The sequence below is a fragment of the Mobula birostris genome, chromosome 5 (assembly GCF_030028105.1).
Source record: "Mobula birostris isolate sMobBir1 chromosome 5, sMobBir1.hap1, whole genome shotgun sequence".
NCBI lineage: Eukaryota > Metazoa > Chordata > Chondrichthyes > Myliobatiformes > Myliobatidae > Mobula > Mobula birostris.
In genome coordinates, this window is record NC_092374.1 from 199,114,615 (window position 1) to 199,139,859 (window position 25,245).

A 25,245-nucleotide genomic window follows, 5' to 3' on the forward strand; every position below is an offset into this window, starting at 1 on the left:
TTTAAAACAGCGGACTAAATCATCCGTGGCAAACTCGAGATGTGATAAACCTTAGGCATTATCCTCCACTTTGGATTTAATTTGATCCAATTTCATTTCCAACAAACTGAAAGAAGACTTAAGTTCTGTTATTATCTCCTGTGGATGCTGTTCTAGTATCGAGATAATGTTTTTGCCTGAGGGGCTGTCCGCTGGAACTTCTTTTTTCCGGATTTGGTGGTCTTTGAAGCCACTGTAAAACAGGTGTATTTGCAGGCAGGAGGGAAAATAAAAAGTTTAACAGTTTGGAGTAAAGAAAGGGGAGAGGAGTGCAGAGATAAGAAATAGAACAGAGCGATAGCTTTTAGCGACTAAACCATCGCCATCTTGACCAGAAGTCCAACTATGTTCTGTGCTTCATCTGTGAAATCCTGGTTTCAGTTTGGAGCTACCAGCAGTAGTGATGGTCAGGCTGTAGTCTTAATGGAATCAGTGTCAGCATGCAAAATGACATTTTCCTCAAAAATTAAAGCATTACATGGCCTGTCAAACTGATGCTTGAACTCAAGGCCTCAGAGCAAAGTCGATGCAATTATCAAAGTACCACCTTCAGCTGATGCAGCCGAACTCAGGTCAGTCTTGAGTTTGTTGAATTATTAGATGTTTCCTCATCAACGCGTCAACCTTCATGTAACCATTTCAGGGGTAAACATGACCAGAGGCCAGATAGAATTGGTCTCCTGCATTGCTAAAAAGCATTAACTTTTGCAGGTGACTGGGATACTACAGTTCAGAGAAATGCCCGAGATTTGCTTGTCTAACATATATTGTGTTACACACAGGTGTAGGATACCCAATTGCATTTGTTTCTGGAGCCCTGCTTACACTGAAATAAATTGGGGTCAAGAAATATCACGATCACTTGTAACAGGTCACACACCTCACAATGTACTTAGCACAAGTTTAGCAGCACCAGCCCTGCAGCAGTGAGAACACAGCCCTGGGCCTTGCCTATGTTGTTCTCTGACTGCAAAGTCCAATGTACGTGTTGTTAAGGCCATACAAATGCAGATTTCTCAACCGCTGTGCAAAATCAACCAGGAAAAATTGGATTTAGATTCACCTATTTATCACCTATACATCTGTAATGAAAGATTTAAATGTGATTTCTTCTTTGAGTACATGTTAATATGTGTATCACAAATAAGACAAAATGGAGTTAGCCTGGGATATGAGAATGTGTCGGGAAACCAGTTCACAGCCATGTTCCAAGGACTCCGTGTGAGCACCAGTGCATTGCCTTGAGAGCAGAAAATGGTGAAAAACACATTTGTCTGGGAAAGTACGAGGGAACCAGTGATTTAGAGCAGATAGTGAGGTGGAGGAGGATAAAGGTCATGCGAGAACAGCAAGTATAGTCTATGGAGTAAAGCCAGATCTAACATACAAAGAGGCTTTGAGGAAAGAGAAACAGAATAAAGGTAGTAAGGTAGAAGGGCTAAAGTGCGTGTACCTCAATGCAAGAAGCATCAGGAACAAAGGTGATGAACTGAGAGCTTGGATACATACATGCAATTATGATGTAGTGGCCATTACAGAGACCTGGCTGGCACCAGGGCAGGAATGGATTCTCAATATTCCTGGATTTCAGTGCTTTAAAGGGGATAGAGAGTGGGGGAAAGGGGAGGGGGGTTGGCATTACTGGTCAGGGAAACTATTACAGAAATGGTGGGTAATGTAGCAGGATGCTCTTTTGTGTCAGTATGGGCGGAACTCAGGAACAGGAAGGAAACAATTAGTCTATTGGGAGTATTCTATAGGCCCCCTGGTGACAGCAGAGATACCGAGGAGCAGATTGGGAGGCAGATTTCGCAAAGGTGCAAAAATAACAGGGCTGTTATCATGGGTAACTTTAACTTCCCTAATATTGATTGGCACCTGATTAGTTCCAATGGTTTAGACGGGGCAGGGTTTGTTAAGTGTATCCAGGATGGATTCCTGTCACAGTATCTTGACAGGCCAACTAGGGGGAATATCATACTAATCTAGTATCAGGTAACAAACCAGGTCAGGTCACAGATCTCTCAGTGGGTGAGCATCTGGGGGACAGTGACCACCGCTCCCTGGCTTTAACATTATCATAGAAATGGATAGAATCAGAGAGAGGACAGAAAAATTTTTAATTGGGGAAAGGCAAATTATGAGACTATAAGGCTAGAACTTGCAGGTGTGAATTGGGATGATGTTTTTGCAGGGAAATGTACTATGGACATGTTGTCGATGTTTAGGGATCTCTTGCAGGATGTTAGGGATAAATTTGTCCCAGTGAAGAAGATAAAGAATGGTAGGGTAAAGGAACTATGGGTGACAAGTGAGGTGGAGAATCTAGTCAGGTGGAAGAAGGCAGCATACATGAGGTTTGGGAAGCAAGGATCAGATGGGTCTATTGAGGAATATAAGGTAGCAAGAAAGGAGCTTAAGAAGGGGCTGAAGAAAGCAAGAAGGGGGCATGAGAAGGACTTGGCGAGTAGAGTAAAGGAAACCCCAAGGCATTCTTCAATTACATGAAGAACAAAAGGATGACAGGAGTGAGGGTAGGACCGATTAGAGATAAAGGTGGAAAGTTGTGCCTGGAGGCTGTGGAAGTGAGCGAGGTCCTCAATGAATATTTCTCTTCGGTATTCACCAATGACAGGGAACTTGATGACGGTGAGGACAATATGAGTGAGGTTGATGTTCTGGAGCATGTTGATATTAAGGGAGAGGAGGTGTTGGAGTTGTTAAAATACATTAGGACGGATAAGTCCCCGGGGCCTGATGGAATATTCCCCAGGCTGCTCCACGAGGTGAGGGAAGAGTTTGCTGAGCCTCTGGCTAGGATCATTATGTCCTCATTGTCCATGGGAATGGTACCCGAGGATTGGACTGAGGCGAATATTGTCCCTTTGTTCAAGAAAGGTAGCAGAGATAGTCTGGGTAATTATAGACCAGTGAGCCTTACGTCTGTGGTGGGAAAGCTGTTCGAAATGATTCTTAGAGAAAGGATCTATGGGCATTTAGAGAATCATGGTTTGATCAGGAACAGTCAGCATGGCTTTGTGAAGGGCAGATCATGTCTAACAAGCCTAATGGAGTTCTTTGAGGAGGTGACCAGGCATATAGATGAGGGTAGTGCAGTGGATGTGATCTATATGGATTTTAGTAAGGCATTTGACAAGATTCCACATGGTAGGCTTATTCAGAAAGTCAGAAGGCATGGGATCCAGGGAAGATTGGCCAGGTGGATTCAGAATTGGCTTGCCTGCAGAAAACAGAGGGTCGTAGTGGAGGGAGTACATGCGGATTGGAAGGTTGTGAATAGTGCTGTCCCACAAGGATCTGTTCTGGGACCTCTACTTTTCATGATTTTTATTAACAACCTGGATGTTGGGGTAGAAGGGTGGGTTGGCAAGTTTGCAGACGACACAAAGGTTGGTGGAGTTGTGGATAGTGTAGAGGATTGTTGAAGATTGCAGAGAGACATTGATAGGATGCAGAAGTGGGCTCAGAAGTGGCAGATGGAGTTCAACCCGGAGAAGTGTGAGGTGGTACACTTTGGAAGGACAAACTCCAAGGCAGAGTACAAAGTAAATAGCAGGATACTTGGAAGTGTGGAGGAGCAGAGGGATCTCGGGGTAGATGTCCACAGATCCCTGAAAGTTGCCTCAGAGGTAGATAGGGTAGTTAAGTAAGTTTATGGAGTGTTAGCTTTCATAAGTCGAGGGATAGAGTTTAAGAGTCGCGATATAATGATGCAGCTCCATAAAACTCTGGTTCGCCCACACTTGGAGTACTGTGTCCAGTTCTGTTCAGCTCACCATAGGAAGGATGTGGAAACATTGGAAAGGGTACAGAGGAGATTTACCAGGATGCTGCCTGGTTTAGAGAGTATGGATTATGATCAGAGATTAAGGGAGCTAGGGCTTTACTCTCTGGAGAGAAGGAGGATGAGAGGAGACATGATAGAGGTGTACAAGATATTAAGAGGAATAGATAGAGTGGACAACCAGCACCTTTTCCCCAGGGCACCACTGCTCAATACAAGGGGACGTGGCTTTAAGGTAAGGGGTAGGAAGTTCAAGGGGGATATTAGAGGAAGGTTTTTTACTCAGAGAGTGGTTGGTGCGTGGAATGCACTGCCTGAGTCAGTGGTGGAGGCAGATACACTAGTGAAGTTTAAGAGACTACCAGACAGGTATATGGAGGAATTTAATGTGGGGGGTTATATGGGAGGCAGGGTTTAAGGGTCGGCACAACATTGTGAGCCGAAGTGCCGGTGCTGTGCTGTACTATTCTATGTTCTATGAAAATTGAAAGTGGGCATGCAGGTACAGCAGGTGGTGAAAAAGGCGAATGGTATGCTGGCATTCATAGCCAGAGGATTTGAGTACAGGAGCAGGGAGGTACTACTGCAGTTGTACAAGGCCTTGGTGAGACCACACCTGGAGTAGTGTGTGCAGTTTTGGTCCCCTAATCTGAGGATACACATTCTTGCCACAGAGGGAGTACAAAGAAGGTTCAACAGATTGATTCCTGGGATGGCAGGACTTTCATATGATGAAAGACTGGATCGACTGGGCTTATACTCACTGGAATTTAGAAGATTGAGGGGGGATCTTATTAAAACGTATAAAATCCTAAAGGGAGTGGACAGGCTAGATGCAGGAAGATTGTTCCCGATGTTGGGGAAGTCCAGAATGAGGGGCCACAGTTTGAGGATAAAGGGGAAGCCTTTTAGGACCGAGATTAGGAAAAACTTCGTCACACAGAGAGTGGTGAATCTGTGGAATTCTCTGCCACAGGAAACAGCTGAGGCCAGTTCATTGCCTATATTTAAGAGGGAGTTAGATATGGCCCTTGTGGCTAAAGTGATCAGGGGGTATGGAGAGAAGGCAGGTACAGGGTTCTGAGTTGGATGATCAGCCATAATCATACTGAATGACGGTGCAGGCTCCAAGGGCCGAATGGCCTACTCCTGCACCTATTTTCTATGCTTCTATGTTTCTATGGAAACAGGCCAGTTGGTCCACAAAATTTGTGCTAACACCAAACACCCACTGACATTAATCCTGCCCTAATTCATTTTATTCTCCTTACATTCACATCAACTCCCCAAATGTTCCCCTGGTCATTACAGCATTTACAGCAACCAATTAGCCACCAATCCGAGAGTTTATGGGATCTGTGAGGAAACTAAGCATGCAGGGCAATCCTGCACAGTCACAGAGGAAATGTGTAAATTCCACAAACAAGCCTTAAGGTCAGGATTACAACTTGGTCATTTAAACTCTGAACCAATAATACTATATGAGCCACAAAGTTTATCATGACCAACACATGCAGCAAGATTTCTCACAAAGGGCCAGCAAGTGATCGAGCAACTGAAGAACCTGGCTGTAAACAGTGGCAGAATACAATCAACACTTTCACCGTCAAAAACTGAACTTAATGTATTTTGTCTTATTTCTTGCTTTCCATAAAACATGCACAAGGAGAAATTCCCCCAAAGTTTAAGCAAATGGCCAAGTATGGATTAACTCCAGAAGAGTTAAGTGCACTCTAGGCTTTTAATACATGGCAAAGAATAAAGGGTAAAATTGTGGAAATGAAAGAGAACTTTGACAAAATTGTTCAGTTCAACAACACTGTTGTTCAGAAATGGAAAATTATATGCAAGTAAAATATATTGGGGTGTAACACACATAAAAGTTGCTGGTGAACGCAGCAGGCCAGGCAGCATCTGTCGGAAGAGGTACAGTCGACGTTTCAGGCCGAGACCCTTCGTCAGGACTAACTGAAGGAAGAGTGAGTAAGGGATTTGAAAGTTGGAGGGGGAGGGGGAGATCCGAAATGACAGGAGAAGACAGGAGGGGGAGGGATGGAGCCAAGAGCTGGACAGGTGATAGGCAAAAGGGATACGAGAGGATCGTGGGACAGGAGGTCCCGGAAGAAAGACAAGGAGGAGGGGGGGGACCCAGAGGATGGGCAACAGGTATATTCAGAGGGAGAAAAAGGAGAGTGAGAGAAAGAATGTGTGTATGAAAATAAGTAACAGATGGGATACGAGAGGGAGGTGGGGCCTTAGCGGAAGTTAGAAAAGTCGATGTTCATGCCATCAGGTTGGAGGCTACCCAGACGGAATATAAGGTGTTGTTCCTCCAACCTGAGTGTGGCTTCATCTTTACAGTAGAGGAGGCCGTGGATAGACATGTCAGAATGGGAATGGGATGTGGAATTAAAATATGTGGCCACTGGGAGATCCTGCTTTCCCTGGCGGACAGAGTGTAGGTGTTCAGCAAAGTGGTCTCCCAGTCTGCGTCGGGTTTCGCCAATATATAAAAGGCCACATCGGGAGCACCGGACACAGTATAACACCCCAGCCGACTCACAAGTGAAGTGTTGCCTCACCTGGAAGGACTGTCTGCGGCCCTGAATGGTGGTAAGGGAGGAAGTGTAAGGGCATGTGTAGCACTTGTTCCGCTTACACGGATAAGTGCCAGGAGGGCGATCAGTGGGGAGGGATGGGGGGGACGAATGGACAAGGGAGTTGCGTAGGGAGCGATCCCTGCGGAGTGTATACCAAATTTCTGAAGAATTCAGTAGGCCAGGCAATATTTGCAAAGAAAAAGAGTCAATATTTTGGGCCAAGGACCTTTCATCAGAATGGCAAAAATAAGAAGACAAGTTTGCTTTAATTTGCAAATTCCTGCACAGTGGAGAAGGTATAATGACTGTGATAGGGTGCAGATAGGGTTGTTATCAGAACTATTAGTAAAAAACAGCTAATACTGTCAAAAGGGAGAGAAACACCAGCGTTAAGCTCCCGACGGCTGATATGAATGAGGAGTACCTGTATGATAATGATGAGGGGCTGTGCCTAGAATCTGGGAGTTTGAAAGCACAGAAGCCAGTGGGGCAGGGTATTAAACTGGGTTCACATTAAACTCAGAAAGGATTGTCAGCTTAGAAAGGAAGGACGGTGTTTGACCCTCCCCCCCGACCCCCCCCCAGGCCACCCACACATATATACACACACACACACACACACACACACACAAATTTAAAGGATTTCAGTGTGAAGATCCATGTGGAAGTACAAGCTACTCACACCTTCCACAAGACCCAAACTCTTCTCCAGATCTCAAAAGAAGCAGTTGTGCATGAACTGGGCTGTCTGAAGAGACATGGTATTCTGTCCCATTTGAGCTGTGATTGGGCCGCTCCTGTTTGCAGTCATTCCAAACCAGGGTGAAACAGTGATGGAGTGGGACTAAATTGCTACATGAAAGTTCATACAGTACACATAACTCAATTTTTTTGCAACTGGAGAGGCAAATCGATTCAGTAAGATGAATTTATCCACCTGTAAAACAGCAGATGGGCCTGAATCCAGTGACTGGCATGTCTCACAATTAACACACACAAAGGGCGTGTGGAGGTTAAACAGCACCAGAGTTTATGCACTGTGTAACAGATGAGATTTTGGATCAGCTGATTATGCTGTTTGCTTCATCTGTGAAATCCTGGTTTCAGTATGGAGCTACCAGGAGTAGTGATGGTCAGACTGCAGTCTTAATGGAATCAGCGTCAGCATGCAAAATGCCAATTTCCACAAATACTAAAGCATTACATGGCCTGTCAGACTGATGCTCAAGTTCAAGGCCTGAGAGCAAAGTCGATGCAATTATCAAAGTACCACCTTCAGCTGATGCAGTGGAACTCAGGTCAGTCTTGAGTTTCAAGATTCAAGATTCAAAAAACGTCATTGTCATTCTAACCGTACATCAGCTCTGCAGGGCAGAATGAGACAGCGTTTCTCAGGAGCAGTGCAATCATAACATAACAAACGCAACACTAAATAATAAACATAACAATAAATAGTAAAACACAACAGCCACATGTCAGTTAAAATCAAGTTATAAGTGTCCAGTGCAAGTTAAAAGTGTCCAAAGCAGAGTCAGGTGGAGCAGCTATTTAGCAGTCTGACGACCTGGGGGAGGAAGCTGTTTAGTAGCCCTGTGGTTTTAGTTTTGATGCTCCTGTAACGTTTGCCTGATGGCAGAAGAACAAACAGTTCATGGAGAGGGTGTGAGGGGTCTTTAATGATGTACCCTGTCTTCTGGAGGCTTCAACTCTGAAAAAGGTCTTGGACAGAAGGCAGGGAGACCCCAATAACCTTCTCTGCTCCCCTAACCACCCCCTGCAAAGCTTTTTTGTTGACAACACTGCAGCTGGAGTACCAGGTTGTGATGCAAAAGGTCAGCACACTCTCAACCACGCCTCTGTAGAATGTAGTTAAGATGTTAATGGGGAGTGATGCTTGTTTAAGCTTCCTCGGAAAGTGAAATCTCTACTGGGCCCGTTTCACAATCCCAGTGGTGTTCCTGGACCAGGTGAGATTGTCCGAGATCTGCACCCCAAGGAACTTGATGTTTTCCACTCTCTCCACTGTGGAGCCGCTGATGCTGAGGAGTGTGTGCTCAGGCTGAGACCATCTGAAATCGATGATCATCTCCTTGGTTTTGGTGACGTTAAGCATCAAGTTGTTATCCCTGCACCAGCTCTCTAGGGTTTGACCTCCTTCCTGTACATTGTTTCATCATTTTTCCTGATGAGCACCACCACTGTGGTATCATCAGCAAATTTAATGATCAGGTTCTCCTTGAATCTGGCTGCACAGTCATGTGTTAGCAGTGTAAACAGCAATGGGCTAAGCACACAGCCTTGTGGAGATCCAGTGCTCAGTGTGATGGAGTCAGAGATGTTCCTGCCAACACGGACTGACTGTGGTCTCTCTGTCAAGAAATCCAGAATCCAGCGACACACGGCAGTGCTAAGGCCAAGCAGTGACAGTTTCTCCACTAGTCTCTGCGGGATGATGGTATTGAATGCTGAACTGAAATCAATGTACAGGATTCTGGCATAAGTGTCTTTGTTGTCCAAGTGAGAGAACTGTGTGCAGTGCTGTGGATGCTGCGTCCTCCGTAGAGCAATTTGGACGATGAGTTTGTTCAATTATTAGATGTCAACCTTCATTCAACCATTTCAGGGGTCAACGTGACCAGAGGCCAGATAGAATTGGTCTCCTGCATTGCAGAATAGCACTAACTTTTACAGGTGACCAGCACACTACAGTTCAGAGACGTCTTGCTAAGGCCATCAAGAAACAAATTTTCCAAAGCAACAATATGGAATCATGTCCTTTAAAAAAGCTTAGAATTAGCCTCAATAGGGAAGCCCAATATTCTACGCAATGACTTTCTGATAAGTATGATCAGCAATTTACAGATCAGGACTATATCCAGTGGGGTTTTCGATTATGACACTCTGAGGTTGAGGAAACAGCTACTGAGTATCACCCTCGTATTTCAGACCAACTCTCGGGTATGACTAGATCACGATGGAGAACTTGAGAGTCAGTGTCTTGTCAAGCTGCTGAAAATCCACCTCTCCAAAGGCACTCCATGTGTGGAACTGCCTGCGGACAAACAACGTCTGCTGGTCACAATTTGTGTCCACTCAAAATGTCTGGAAATGCTTCCCACAGAGTGACTGTGACTAACAGGACTGTGAGTCCTGGGAGACAATTGCTTACAACTTTCAGATTATAAAGAGTAATGGTGCTGCTTCTTCACTTCAATCAATGACACTGGTTCCATCCTGACCTCAGTCTGGGACTGTCTGTTGGGAGTTGCACAGTCTGCGACTGATGGGTTTCCCCTGGGAGCTCCAGTGTCCTCCCACATCCCAAAGATGGGTTGTTTGATCAGTTAATCAGATGCTGCAAATTCCCCTACTTCATTTGGCACTCAAGAGTAATAAGTTTCTGGGGAAAATAACAGGAAAATTGGACAAAAGTCACTGCTGTTGGATTCCACACAGACCCCCTGAGCCAAATGGCCTCCCCCCATAACAAATAAAATATGAGGTTCAGAAAATTCAAATCACACTTTAGTCAGAAAACAGGACATTCAGACAATCATCCCGAACAGTCTGTCGGTGTCCATGCTCCATGCCGTCCTCCTCTTCTCAGTGCACAGTATCCAGCTCATCTCTAACCATCAATCTCCTGTATGAGATTTTAAAAACTTCCAACAAGACCCCTCTCCCAACCACCGACTGAATCAATAAGCGATGGAAATATGAAATGTGCAACAAGACAGCCCCAGGAAACAAATAACAAGAGTGAAAGCGGAGGGAGGAGTGGGATCTCTCCAATCAGCTGTGCAGTTTGCCCCAACACCCAGACCCGGGAAGCCCCCACAGACCTGCCAACGAGTTTCAGCGCGGGGAACAGAAAGTTTCCCTACTTCCTCCTTCCAAAACAATTAGTGCCCATCACAGTCTGAAAGATAGGTCACAGAGGAGACGGAAGAGCAAGGCTTTTGAAATTAGGACCACAAGGAGGTGGTCGCTGGAGACAGAGGAGTGACTACAGGATTGCTCCGAGTCAGCAGACTGGGCCCTGTTCAAGGACTCATTTGTGGATATGAATGAAGATACCATGGTTGCCATGGAGTTTATAAAAAATCAGCTGTGCCCCCACAAAATCGCTCAGATAACTCATGTTCTCGATACTTATTATTTATTTATTATAAGACCATAAGATATAGGAGCAGAATTAGGACATTTGGCCCATTGAGTCTGCTCCACTATTCACTCACGGCTGATACATTTTTCCCATCCTCAACCCCGTTCCTCGGCCTTCTCCCTGTAACCTTTGATCCCATGGCCAATCAAGAACCTGTCAATCTCTGCCTTAAATACACCCAACGACCTGGCCTCCACAGGTGTGTGTGGTAATAAATTCCATAAATGTATCACCCTCTGGCTGAAGAAATTTCTCCACATCTCTGTTTTAAATGGGCACTCCTCTATCCTGAGGCTGTCCCTGCTTGTCCTGGACTCTCCCACCATGGGAAACACCCTTTCCACATCCACTCTGTCTTGGACTTTCAACATTCAAAAGGTTTCAGTGAAATCCCCCCTCATCCTTCTTCATTCCAGCAAGAACAGACCAAGAGCCATCAAACATCCTTTCTTTCTTTTTATATTTACACAGTTTTTTTGTATTTTGCACACTGGTTCAATGCCCAATCGGTGTGTTCAACCAGCTATGATTATTACTCTATGGTTTTATTGAATATGGACACTGGAAAATGAATTTTAGTGTTGTATATGGTGAAATATGTACTTCGATAATAAATTTATTTTGAATTTTGAGAGCCACTGCTGTAAGTAAACAAACCCCAGGATCCATCCAGTCTTCTAAGAGAGATTGCAAAGGGAGTTGGAAAGGACATATAATAGGGGTAATGTCACAATTGTAATAGTGAACTTCAATACGCAAGGGGATTGGGAAAATCAGGTTGGTGACGGCTTGCAAGAGAGGGAATTTGTTGAATGCCTATGAGATGGCTTTTCAGAGGAGTTTGTGCTTGAGTCTACAAGCTGAAAGGCTATCTTAGATTGGGTGTTATGTAATAATCCAGATTTTATTATGGAGCTTAAGGTAAGGTAATCCTTTGGAGGCAGAGATCATAATACGATTGAATTCCCGCTGCAATTTGAGAAGGAGAAGCACAAGTCAGATCTGTCAGTATTGCAATGGAATAAAGGGAATTACAGAAGCATGAGAGAGGAGCTCGGTCAGGTGGATTGGAGGGGGATACAGGCATGGATGACAGCAGAGCAGAGGTGGCTGATGTTTCTGGAAATAGTTCACAAGGCACAGGATAGATATGTCGCACAGATGTAGCTCTGAAATGGCAGTAGTAGTCAACTGTAGCTGATGAGATAAGTTAAGGACGGCATAAAAGCCAAGGAAAGGGCAAACATGAGTGGGAAATTGGATGAATGGGAAGTTAAAATCCAACAAAAGGCAATTACAAAAGCCATAAGGGAAAAGATTAAATATGAAAGCAAACTAACCAATAACATAAAGCAGGATACTAAGAGATTTTTTCAGTTATATTAAGAGGTAAAGGAAGCTGAGGGTTGATACTGGACCACTGGGTAATGATGTTGATGAGGTGGTAATGAGGGACAAAGAAATGGCGAATGAACTTAATGAGTTCTTTGCATCAATCTTCACTGTGCAAGACTCTAACAGTGTGCCAGAGGACCACAAGTGTCAGGGAGCAGCAGTGAGTGCCATTGCTATTACAAAGGAAAAAGTGCTCGGCAAGCTCAAAGATCTTAATGTGCATAAGTCACCTGGACCAGATGGACTACATTCCAGACTGAGAGAGGTTGCTGAAGAGAAAGCAGATACAATCTTTCAAGAATCACTTTATACTGGCATGGTTGCAGAAGAACAAAAAATTACAAATGTCACTCCACTCTTTCAGAAGGGAGGAAGGCAAAAGAAAGGAAATTATAGGCCCGTTAGCTTAACCTCAGTTGCTGGGTAAGTATTTGAGTTTATTATTAAGAGTGAGGTTTCAGGGTACTTGGAGACTAATGATAAAATAAGTCAACGTCAGCAAAGTTTCTGTAAAGGGAAATCTTTGCTGACAAATCTGTTAAGAGTTCTTCAAGGAAGTAACAAGCAGGGTGGACAAATGAAACATAGAAACATAGAAACATAGAAAATAGGTGCACGAGTAGGTCATTCGGCCCTTCGAGCCTGCACCGCCATTTATTATGATCATGGCTGATCATCCAACTCAGAACCCTGCACCAGCCTTCCCTCCATACCCCCTGATCCCCGTAGCCACAAGGGCCATATCTAACTCCCTCTGAAATATAGCCAATGAACTGGCCTCAACTGTTTCCTGTGGCAGAGAATTCCACAGATTCACCACTCTCTGTGTGAAGAAGATTTTCCTAATCTCGGTCCTAAAAGGCTTCCCCTTTATCCTCAAACTGTGACCCCTCGTTCTGGACTTCCCCAACATCGGGAACAATCTTCCTGCATCTAGCCTGTCCAATCCCTTTAGGATTTTATACGTTTCAATCAGATCCCCCCTCAATCTTCTAAATTCCAACGAGTACAAGCCCAGTTAATCCAGTCTTTCTTCATATGAAAGTCCTGCCATCTCAGGAATCAACCTGGTGAACCTTCTTTGTACTCCCTCTATGGCAAGGATGTCTTTCCTCAGATTAGGGGACCAAAACTGCACACAATACTCTAGGTGTGGTCTCACCAAGGCCTTGTACAACTGCAGTAGTACCTTCCTGCTCCTGTACTCGAATCCTCTCGTTATAAATGCCAGCATACCATTCGCCTTTTTCACCGCCTGCTGTATCTGCATGCCCACTTTCAATGACTGGTGTATAATGACACCCAGGTCTCGTTGCACCTCCCCTTTTCCTAATCGGCCACCATTCAGATAATAATCTGTTTTCCTATTTTTGCCACCAAAGTGGATAACTTCACATTTATCCACATTAAATTGCATCTGCCATGAATTTGCCCACTCACCCAACCAATCCAAGTCACTCTGCATCCTCTTAGCATCCTCCTCACAGCTAACACTGCCACCCAGCTTCGTGTCATCCACAAACTTGGAGATACTACATTTAATTCCCTCATCCAAGTCATTAATATATATTGTAAACAACTGGGGTCCCAGCACTGAGCCTTGCGGTACCCCACTAGTCACTGCCTGCCATTCTGAAAAGGTCCCGTTTATTCCCACTCTTTGCTTCCTGTCTGCTAACCAATTCTCTATCCACATCAATACCTTACCCCCAATACCATGTGCTTTAAGTTTGCACACTAATCTCCTGTGTGGGACCTTGTCAAAAGCCTTTTGAAAATCCAAATATACCACATCCACTGGTTCTCCCCTATCCACTCTACTAGTTACATCCTCAAAAAATTCTATGAGATTCGTCAGACATGATTTTCGTTTCACAAATCCATGCTAACTTTGTCCGATGATTTCACCGCTTTCCAAATGTGCTGTTATCACATCTTTGATAACTGACTCCAGTAGTTTCCCCACCACTGACGTTAGGCTAACCGGTCTACAATTCCCCGGTTTCTCTCTCCCTCCTTTTTTAAAAAGTGGGGTTACATTAGCCACCCTCCAATCCTCAGGAACTTGTCCAGAATCTAACAAGTTTTGAAAAATTATCACTAAATGCACCCACTATTTCTTGGGCTACTTCCTTAAGGACTCTGGGATGCAGACCATCTGGCCCTGGGGATTTATCTGCCTTTAATCCCTTCAATTTACCCAACACCACTTCCCTACTAACATGTATTTCGCTCAGTTCCTCCATCTCACTGGACCCTCTGTCCCCTACTATTTCTGGAAGATTATTTATGTCCTCCTTCGTGAAGACAGAACCAAGGTAATTATTCAATTGGTCTGCCATGTCCTTGCTCCCCATAATTAATTCACCTGTTTCTGTCTGTAGGGGACCTACGTTTGTCTTTACCAGTCTTTTCCTTTTTACATATCTATAAAAGCTTTTACAGTCAGTCGCTTTCTGGAATTTTCAGATAACAATTGATAACGTGCCACATACGATGCTGCTTAAGAAGATAAAATCTCATGGCACTGCGGGAAAGATACTGACATAGATGGAGGAATGGCTGACAGTCAGGAGGCAGCAAATGGGAACAAAGGATACCTTTTCGGGTAGGCTGCTGGTGACTAGTGGTATTCCTCAGGGGTCAGTATTGGGGCCACTACTTTTCACATCGTCAGTGATTTAGATAATGGAATTGATGGCTTGCAGATGATAGGTGGAGGAGTTGGTAGTGCTGAGGAAGTAACGCGATTGCGGAAGGACTTAGAGAAATTGGAAGAATGGGGAAAAAGAAAAGGTGCAGCTTAATGTGAAAAAGGCTAAGGAGCTGGTGGTAGACCTGAGGAGAGCTAAGGTACCGGTGACCCCTGTTTCCATCCAGGGGGTCAGTGTGGACATGGTGGAGGATTACAAATACCTGGGGATACGAATTGACAATAAACTGGATTGGTCTAAGAACACTGAGGCTACCTTCAAGAAGGGTTAGAGCCGTCTCTATTTCCTGAAGCGACTGAGGTCCTTTAAAATCTGCCGGATGATGCTGAGGATGTTCTACGAGTCTGTGGTGGCCAGTGCTATCATGTTTGCTGTTGTGTGCTGGGGCAGCAGGCTGAGGGTAGCAGACACCAACAGAATCAACAAACTCATTTGTAAGGCCAGTGGTGTTGTGGGGATGGAACTGGACTCTCTCACGGTGATGTCTGAAAAGAGGATGCTGTCCAAGTTGCATGCCATCTTGGTCAATGTCTCCCATCCACTACATAATGTACTGGGTGGGCACAGGAGTACATTCAGCCAGAGACTCATTCCTCCGAGATGCAGCACAGAGCGTCATAGGAAGTCATTCCTGCCTGTGGCCATCAAACTTTACAACTCCTCCCTTGGAGGGTCAGACACCCTGTGCTGATAGGCTGGTCCTGGACTTATTTCATAATTTACTGGCATAATTTACATATTACTATTTAACTATTTATAGTTCTATGACTATTTATTATTTATGGTGCAACTGTAATGAAAACCAATTTCCCCCTGGGATCAATAAAGTCTGACTATGACTATAAAAAAGTGGCAGATGAAATACAGTGTTGGGAAATCTATGATAATGCATTTTGATAAAAGGAGCAAAAGTACAGACTATTATCTAAATGGGGAGAAAATTCAAACATCGGAGGTGCAAAGGGACTTAGGAGTCCTCGTGCAAGACTCTCAAAGTTTAATTTATAGGTTGAGTCTGTGGTAAAAACACAAATGCAGTGTTGTTATTCATTTCAAGGGGAATACAATATAAAAACGAGGAGATAATGCTGAAGCTTTGTAAGATAAGGCTGCACTTGGAGTATTGTCAAATGTTCTGGCCCCCATATCTCAGAAGGAATGGGTTGTCATGGAGAGTCCAGAGGAGGCATGATGGCAGAATCGTAAACACAAAATACTCTGCTGATGCTGGGATCAAAGCAACACTCACAACACGCTGGAGGAACTCAGCGGGTCGGGCAGCATCCGTGGAAACAATCAGTCAGTGTTTCGGGCCTGATGAAGGATGATGGCAGAATAGCATTAATGGTAAGTCTCTTGGCAGTGTGGAGGATCAGAGGGATCTTGGGGTCCAAGTCCATAGGATACTCAAAACTGCTGCCCAGGTTGACTCTGTGTTAAGAAGGCATACGGTGCATTGGCCTTCATCAATCGTGGGATTGAGTTTAAGAGCCGAGAGGTAATATTGCAGCTATATAGGAGCCTGGTCTGACCCCACTTGGAGTCCTGTGCTCAATTCTGGTCGCATTGTGATGGGGTCCTGAATTACCCCTATGAACTGTGCTTTTGAAAAGAGAGAAAGAGAGTTATTTAACACCGACATGTTGTGTTGAAAAGAGAGAGAGAGACAGAGAGAGAGAGACACACACACAGAGAGAGAGAGAGAGACAGACACGGACGAAGACTAACTTTTGGTCTGTCACTTTAAGGCACCAGGAAGTTTTGGATTTCTGCTGAGTTGGAGATGGAACCGAGCAGCTCGTGACCGAAGGCGGCTTTATTTGATAGACAATCGATGTTATGGTTTTCCGGCAGCGTGTTACTTCTCAAGGACATTTGCCTACTTGCATTTCTTACACAGAGAAAGGAAGGTGGAGTTATTTGAATGACAGTTGATACTCGGTACGGTGAGATAAATAGCAGGTCGGATGATATAGACCTCAGACACATGTTTTGGACACTGAATGAGCTTTGTTGTGCCCGCAGAAAAAGTGGAGTTTTTTTTTTTGGAGGATCAATCAGGCCGAGCGATCAGTCGCTCTTACAGTGAGAAAAGGGATTCACCGGTGGGGAATTGTCCATGTGTCCAACCTTTGCCTGGGTTGATAGCTCCACCACAGAAAATCGGTCCCCTTTGTTGTAGTCACAGTCGGGGACTTTTAAAGGATTTCGGAGGACAATGAGAAGATCGATGGGATCAGCTCAACTGAAAACTCAAAGCTCTCCCTCTCTCTCCATCACTACTCAACTCAATACCACGAACTGAACTTTACTCATCATCGTAAGACTGTATCTTTTTACCCCTAGACTCGAAGCTTGGTTTTCACATATATTTCCACACTTACTGATTTACTTACTTATATATAATCATTGCTAACCTGTTTGATTTATCTGTATTTATATTACTGTATTGTGCAGTTACTAATAAATATTATTAGTTAATAGCAATACTGGACTCCAATGTGTTTTCCATCTCTGCTGGTTCTTTATTCCCGTCACAGGGTACATGACAGCCTCACTACAGGAAGGACGTGGAAACCATAGAAAAGGTGCAGAGGAGATTTACGCGGATGATGCCTGGATTGGGGAGCATGCCTTATGAGAATAGGTTGAGTGAACTCGGCCTTTTCTCCTTGAAGCGACAGAGGATGATAGGTGGCCTGATGGAGGTGTACAAGATGATGAGAGGCATTGATCGTGTGGATAGTCGGCGGCTTTTTCCCAGGGCTGAAATGGCTAGCATGAGAGGGCATAGTTTTAAGGTGCTTGGAAGGAGGTACAGAGGAGATGTCAGGGGTAAGTTGTTTTTTTTTAACGCAGAGAGTGGTGAGAGTGTGGAAAGGGCTGCTGGCGACAGCGGCTGAAACGATAGGGTCTTTTAAGAGACCCCTGGATATGTACGTGGAGCTTCGATAAATACAGAGCTACTATGGGTAATTTCTAAGGTAAGGCCATGTTCAACACAGATATGTGGGCCGAAGGGCCTGTATTGTGCTGTAGGTTTTCTATGTTTCTAAGCCTGTACTCACTGGAATTTAGAAGAATACGGGGTGGGGCGGGGTCCCATTGAAACCTACCGAATGTGGAAATGACTAGATAAGGTGGATGTGGAGAGGATGTTCCCTGTGACGGGCGTGTCCAGAACGACACAGCCTTAAAATTGAGTCCAGCTTTCAGAACGGAGGTAGGTAGGATTTTTTTAAGCCAGAGAGTGGTGAATCTGTGGAATGCTTTGCCACAGACTGCCGTGGAGGCAAAGTCCGCAGGTATATTAAAGGCGGAAGTTGATCGTTTCCTGATCGGTCAGGGCATCAAAGGGTACGGCGAGGAGGCAGGTGTATGGGGTTGAGTGGGAGCCGGGATCAGCCAGGATGCAATGGCTGAGCAGATTTGTCTGAGGGTCTGAAGGGCTTCCCCCTCCCTGACCTGCCTTGCTCTCGGTCTCCCCATTCTGCTGAGCAGACAGGTTCGCCGTTCCGGCTTCGGGAACAGGGCGGAGCCAATCTCGGCGTCGTTGGCCGACCTGCAGCAGCGGGTCTCCCTCTCACTGACTCCGCTAGGAAATCGGAAAGGGACCCATTTTGTCCAGGTGGCTCCCGTGCGGTGATAAGTCCCTGAGCCCCACTCACCCGATCAGCAACCGAGAGGTTCTTCACGCAGAACTCCCTCCCTACTCCTTGTGGGGAAGTTTGTAACGAGCGCTCAGCAGTAACGTGGAGTAAGCGACCTCAGAGCAGAACTTTCTTGGTCAGGAGCACCACAAAATCGGCGTCACGGCAGCTGCCAGAGGAAAAAGTAAAACTAATTGTACTTTTCCGCAAAAATGGACGCAGTTAAATGGGCGGGTCGAAAAGAGTGAAACTGTGTCGGGGATTGGAGAGGACGGTGCCAGCCCAACACCTCCCTGTCGTGCTCCTCCCCCTTTTCTTTCTTCCGTAGCCTTCTGCACTCTGCATTAGAGTCCCCTTTCTCTAGCCCTGTATTTCCTTCACCAATCAACTTCCCAACTCCTTACTTCACCCCTCCCCCTCCCGGTTTCAATTTTCACCTTGTGTTTCTCCCCTGCCCCAACTTTTAAACCACTTCTGCTTTCCTGACGGGAAGTTGCAGATTGCAGTGCGAGTAATTCAGCAATTCAACAACCTCTCGCTCCATCTGATTGAAGACCCTACAAATGTTTATACGGTCTAATTAAAGAACCTATAAATATTTGCGAGCACCATCCCACCGGGGATAGGATTTTAAAAACACAAACGACAGGAATTCTGGAGATACTGGAAATTCAAGCAACACACATCAAAGTTGCTGGTGAACGCAGCAGGCCAGGCAGCATCTCTAGGAAGAGGTACAGTCGACGTTTCAGGCCGAGACCCTTCGTCAGGACTAACTGAAGGAAGAGTTAGTAAGAGATTTGAAAGTGGGAGGGGGAGGGGTGATCCAAAATGATAGGAGAAGACAGGAGGGGGAGGGATGGAGCCAAGAGCTGGACAGGTGATTGGCAAAGGGGATATGAGAGGATCATGGGACAGGAGGTCTGGGGAGAAAGACAAGGGTGGGGGGGAACCCAGAGGATGGGCAAGGGGTATAGTCAGAGGGACAGAGGGAGAAAAAGGAGAGTGAGAGAAAGAATGTGTGTATAAAAATAAATAACGGATGGGGTACGAGAGGGAGGTGGGGCATTAGCGGAAGTCTGAGAAGTCAATGTTCATGCCATCAGGTTGGAGGCTACCCAGATGGAATATAAGGTGTTGTTCCTCCAACCTGAGTGTGGCTTCATCTTTAGAGTAGAGGATAGACGTCAGAATGGGAATGGGATGTGGAATTAAAATGTGTGGCCACTGGGAGATCCTGCTTTCTCTGGCGGACAGAGCGTAGGTGTTCAGCAAAGCGGTCTCCCAGTCTGCGTCGGGTCTCGCCAATATATAGAAGGCCACATCGGGAGCACCAGACGCAGTATATCACCCCAGCCAACTCACAGGTGAAGCGTCAGCTCACCTGTAAAGACTGTTTGGGGCCCTGAATGGTGGTAAGGGAGGAAATGTAAGGGCATGTGAAGCACTTGTTCCTCTTACAAGGATAAGTGCCAGGAGGGAGATCAGTGGGAAGGGATGGGGGGGACGAATGGACAAGGGAGTCGTATAGGGAGCAATCCCTGCGGAAAACTGAGGGGGGGGAGGGAAAGATGTGCTTAGTGGTGGGATCCCGTTGGAGGTGGCGGAACAAATGCTACACATGCCCTTACACTTCCTCCCTTACCACCATTCAGGGCCCCAAACAGACCTTCCAGGTGAGGTGACACTTCACCTGTGAGTCGGCTGGGGTGATATACTGCGTCCGGTGCTCCCGATGTGGCCTTCTATATATTGACGAGACCCGACGCAGACTGGGAGACCGCTTTGCTGAACATCTACACTCTGTCCGCCAGAGAAAGCAGGATCTCCCAGTGGCCACACATTTTAATTCCACATCCCATTCCCATTCTGACATGTCCATCCACGGCCTCCTCTACTGTAAAAATGAAGCCACACTCAGGTTGGAGGAACAACACCTTATATTCCGTCTGGGTAGCCTCCAACCTGATGGCATGAACATCGACTTCTCTAACTTCTGCTAATGCCCCACCTCCCCCCCGTACCCCATCTGTTACTTATTTTTATACACACATTCTTTCTCTCACTCTCCTTTTTCTCCCTCTGTCCCTCTGACTATACCCCTTGCCCATCCTCTGGTTCCCCCCCCACTTTTCTTTCTCCCTGGACCTCCTGTCCCATGATCCTCTCATATCCCCTTTGCCAATCACCTGTCCAGCTCTTAGCTCCATCCCTCCCCATCCTGTCTTCTCCTATCATTTTGGATCTCCCCCTCCCCCTCCCACTTTCAAATCTCTTACTAACTCTTCCTTCAGTTAGTTCTGACGAAGGGTCTCGGCCTGAAACGTTGACTGTACCTCTTCCTAGAGATGCTGCCTGGCCTGCTGCGTTCACCAGCAACTTTGATGTGTGTTGCGGGATAGGATTTATTTGTCCTCACCTACCACTCCATCAGCATTTGTGTTGAGCACATAATTCTCTGAAACTTCTGACATCTCTGGGGCGATCCCAGCACCAAGCTCATCTTTCCCTCCCCCTCACTTTCTGCTTTCCCCAGGGATTGCACCCCATGTGCCTCCCATGTCCATTTGTCCCTCCGCACTGACCTCCCGCCTGGGACTTATCCTTGCAAGCAGAACAAGTGCTAAACCTGCCCCTACACCTCCTCCCTCACTAACATTCAGGGCCCCAAACAGACCTTCCAGGCAACATTTCACCTGTGACTCTGCTGGGGTCATATACTATGTCTGGTGCTCCCAGTGTGACCCCCTGTGAGACCGTAGATTGGGAGACTGCTTCACCGAGCAACTATGCTCCCTCAGTCAGAAAAAGAAGGATCTCTCAGTGGTTACCCATTTTCATTCAACTTCCCATTCCCATTCCGATATGTCTGTCCATGGCCTCCTCCACTGTCATGATGAGGCCACACTTTGGTTAGAGAAACAACACCTTATATTCCATTTGGATAGCCTCCAACCTGATGTCATGAACATTGATTTCTTGAACTTCTGATAATACCCCCCACCCCACCTCTCCTTCACCAATTCGCATCCCCTTTTCCCTCCCTCACCTTATCTCCTTGCCCACCCATTGCCTCCCTCTGGTGTTCCTCACCCTTTTTCTTTCTTCCATGGTCTTCTGTGTCTTCACCAATCAACTTCCCATCCCTTTACTTCCTCCCTCCCCCTCCAGGTTTCACCTGTCACCTGGTGTTTCTCTCTCCCTCCCCTCCCCCACTTTTAAATCTACTCTTCAGGCTTTGTTCTCCAGTCCTACCGAAGGGTTTTGACCCAAAACATCGACGGTACTCTTTCCGTAGGTGCTGCCTGGCCTGCTGAGTTCCTTCAGGATTTCGTGTGTGTTGATTGGATTTCCAGTACCTGCAGATTTTCTCGTTTGTGAACTCTGATTCCTCATCTATTTTTCATCAATCCTGCTTCAGGGTCTTGACCAAAATGTTGACTGTACTCTTTTCCATAGATGCTGCCTGGCCTGCTGAGTTCCTTTAGTATTTTGTGTGTGCTTATTGCCCGTGATGACCCACCTGTTTTACTGTTGAAAATCCAAGTTCAGAGACGGAGTCTGTGGTCACAGAGCCTGTCAGCGAGGCTGGAAAGCAGAAGTTTCTTTGAAATGGCTCCTCACACAAGTTTATACAAGTTTGCCAATTATATCACTGGATGAATCACAGCTGGTGATGATTCAGCGTACAGGAGTGACATGGGCAATCCAGTTGAGTGGTGTTGCAACAAGTTCAAAGTAAATTTATTATTAAAGTACATATATGTCACATAAGTACATATATAAGGGAACGTGAGTTAAAGGAGCCATTAGGAGGTAGTGACCATAATATGATAAGTTTTAATCTACAATTTGAAAGGGAGAAGGGAAACCCGGAAGTGTCAGTATTACAGTTGAACAAAGGGGACTATGGACCCATGAGGGAGAAGCTGGCCAAAGCTGACTGGAAAGTACGCTAGCAGGGATGACAATGGAACAACAATGGCAGGTATTTCTGGGAATAATACAGAAGGTGCAGGATCAGTTCATTCCAAAGAGGAAGAAGGGTTCTAAGGGGAGTAAGGGGTGACTGTGGATGACAAGGGAAGTCAAGGACAGTATAAAAATAAAAGAGAGGAAGTATAACATAGCAAGGATGAGTGGGAAGCCAGAGGATTGGGAGACTTTTAAGGAGCAACAGAAGATAATTTAAAAGGCAATACAGGGGGAAAAGATGAGGTACGAAGGTAAGCTAGTCAAAAATATAAAGGAGGATAGTAAAAGCTTCTTTAGGTATGTGAAGAGGAAAAAATTAGCTAAGACCAAAGTTGGGCCCTTGAAGACAGAAACGGGTGAAATTATTATGGGGAACAAGGAAATGGCAGATGAATTGAACAGGTACTTTGGATCTGTCTTCACTAGGGAAGACACAAATAATCTCCCAGATGTAATAGTGGCCAGAGGGCCTAGGGTAACAGAGGAACTGAAGAAGATTCACATCAGACACAAAATGGTGTTGGGTAAACTGATGGGACTGAAGGTTGATAAATCCCCAGGGCCTGATTATCTGCATCCCAGGGTACTTAAGGAGGTGGCTCTTATAATCGTGGACGCATTGGTAATCATTTTCCAATGTTTTATAGATTCAGGATCAGTTCCTGTGGATTGGAGGGTAGCTAATGTTATCCCACTTTTTAAGAAAGGAGGGAAAGAGAAAACAGGCAATTATAGACCAGTTAGTCTGACAGCGAGACCTGGAGCCTCTACCACAGACAAGAGCAGCATCTCAATGCCTTCCACTTTCGCAGTCTGAGACGCATCCTGGACATCATGTGGACTGACCGAGTCACCAACAATGAGGTCCTGGCCTGCGCCCAGATACCCAACCTCTTCACCCTGCTCCAACAACGCCGTCTCTGCTGGCTGGGCCACGTACACCGCATGTCAGATGGGAGGATCCTGAAAGACCTGCTCTACGAGGAACTGGCCTCCAGCAAGACAGCACAAGGGCGGCCCCATCTTCCTTTCAAAGACGTTTGCAAGAGAGACATGAAGTCACTGAAAGTGGGAGGTGGGAGGACATCGCAAGCGATCACTCTCACTGGAGGCTGGAACTACGCAGAGGTCTAAAAAGAGGAGAAGAGAAGCTGAGGCTTGCTGCTGAAGAAAAGCGCACTCGTCGGAAAATCAGCACCAAGACAACACTGGAGGACAGCGCCTTCAAGTGCAGCCGCTGCAGCTGAGACTGTCACTCCCATGTGGGACTCTACAGCCATAACAGACGCTGCTCTAATGCAGACTGAAGCAAGACTTTCCAGGCGCAGATCCATGGTCTCGCAAGACTAACGGATGCCGCCATACCGTGTACCATGCAGTCTGATATCAGTGTTGGGGAAGATGCTGGAATCAATTATAAAAGATGTAATAGCGGCATATTTGGATAGCAGTGGCAGGATAGGTCCCAGTCAGCATTCTTGCTATTGAGGGAGTGCAGCGTAGGTTCACGAGGTTAATTCCCGGGATGGTGGGACTGTCATATGTTGAAAGATTGGAGCGACTGGGCTTGTATACAGTGGAATTTAGAAGGATGAGAGGGGATCTGATTGAAACATATAAGATTATTAAGGGATTGGACATGCTAGAAGCAGGAAACATGTTCCCGATGTTCGGGGAGTCCAGAACCAGAGGCGACAGTCTGTTAAAGATAGTGGAGTGAAGGGATATGGGGAGAAGGCTGGAAAAGGGTACTGATTGTGGATGATCAGCCATGATCACAGTGAATGGTGGTGCTGGCTCGAATGGCTGAATGGCCTACTCCTGCACCTATTGTCATGTCACCATATGCAAAACTGAGATTCATTTTCTTGCAGGCATACTGAAATAAATCCATCATAGTCACATTAGCATCGTGGTTAGCACAACACTTTACAGTACAGGCATCCCAGATACATGGAGTTTGTATGTTCTCCCCGTGACCGAGTGGGTTACCTCTGGGTGCTCGGGTTTCCACCCACAGTCCAAAGACAGACCAGTTGTCAGGGTTATTGGTCATTGCAAATTGTACTAGGATTTGGCTAGGATTAAACTGGGGATTGCTGGACAATGTGGCTCGAAGGGCCAGAAGGGCCTATTCCACACTGTATCCCAATAAAATTTTAAACAAATTAATAAATACCATAAAGAATCAATGAGGTCCTGCACTAACTTTGACATTCATAGAACATAGAATAGTACAGGCCCTTCAGCCCACAATGTTGTGCCGACCCTCAAGCCCTGGCTCCCATATAAGCCCCCACCTTAAATTCCTCCATATACCTGTCTGGTAGTCTCTTAAACTTCACTAGTGTATCTGCCTCCACAACTGACTCAGGCAGTGCATTCCACGCACCAACCACTCTCTGAGTAAAAAACCTCCCTCTAATATCCCCCTTGAACTTCCCACCCCTTACCTTAAAGCCATGTCCTCTTGTATTGAGCAGTGGTGCCGTGGGGAAGAGGTGCTGGCTATCCACTCTATCTATTCCTCTTATTATCTTGTATACCTCTATCATGTCTCCTCTCATCCTGCTTCTCTCCAAAGAGTAAAGCCCTAGCTCCCTTAATCTCTGATCATAATGCATACTTTCTAAACCAGGCAGCACCCTGATAAATCTCCTCTGTACCCTTTCCAATGATTCCACATTCTTCCTATAGTGAGGTGACCAGAACTGGACACAGTACTCCAAGTGTGGCCTAACCAGAGTTTTATAGAGCTGCATCATTACATCATGACTCTTAAACTCTATCCCTCGACTTATGAAAACTAACACCCCATAAGCTTTCTTAACTACACTATCCACCTGTGCGGCAAGTTTCAGGGATCTGTGGACATGTACCCCGAGATCCCTCTGCTCCTCCA

At 45.8% G+C, this 25,245-nt stretch overlaps 1 protein-coding gene across 1 annotated transcript in view; it reads right to left on the reverse strand.

Annotated features, from left to right (window-relative positions):
* The window catches only part of LOC140198255 (butyrophilin subfamily 3 member A1-like), a 110,107-nt gene extending 91,517 nt beyond the window's left edge, over nt 1-18,590 (reverse strand). Inside the window, exon 1 of the mRNA XM_072259312.1 lies at nt 18,387-18,590. The gene's annotated coding sequence lies outside the window, so the exon portion shown is untranslated. The remainder of the gene's footprint in view (nt 1-18,386) is intronic.
* Between the last annotated feature and the right edge of the window lie 6,655 nt (nt 18,591-25,245).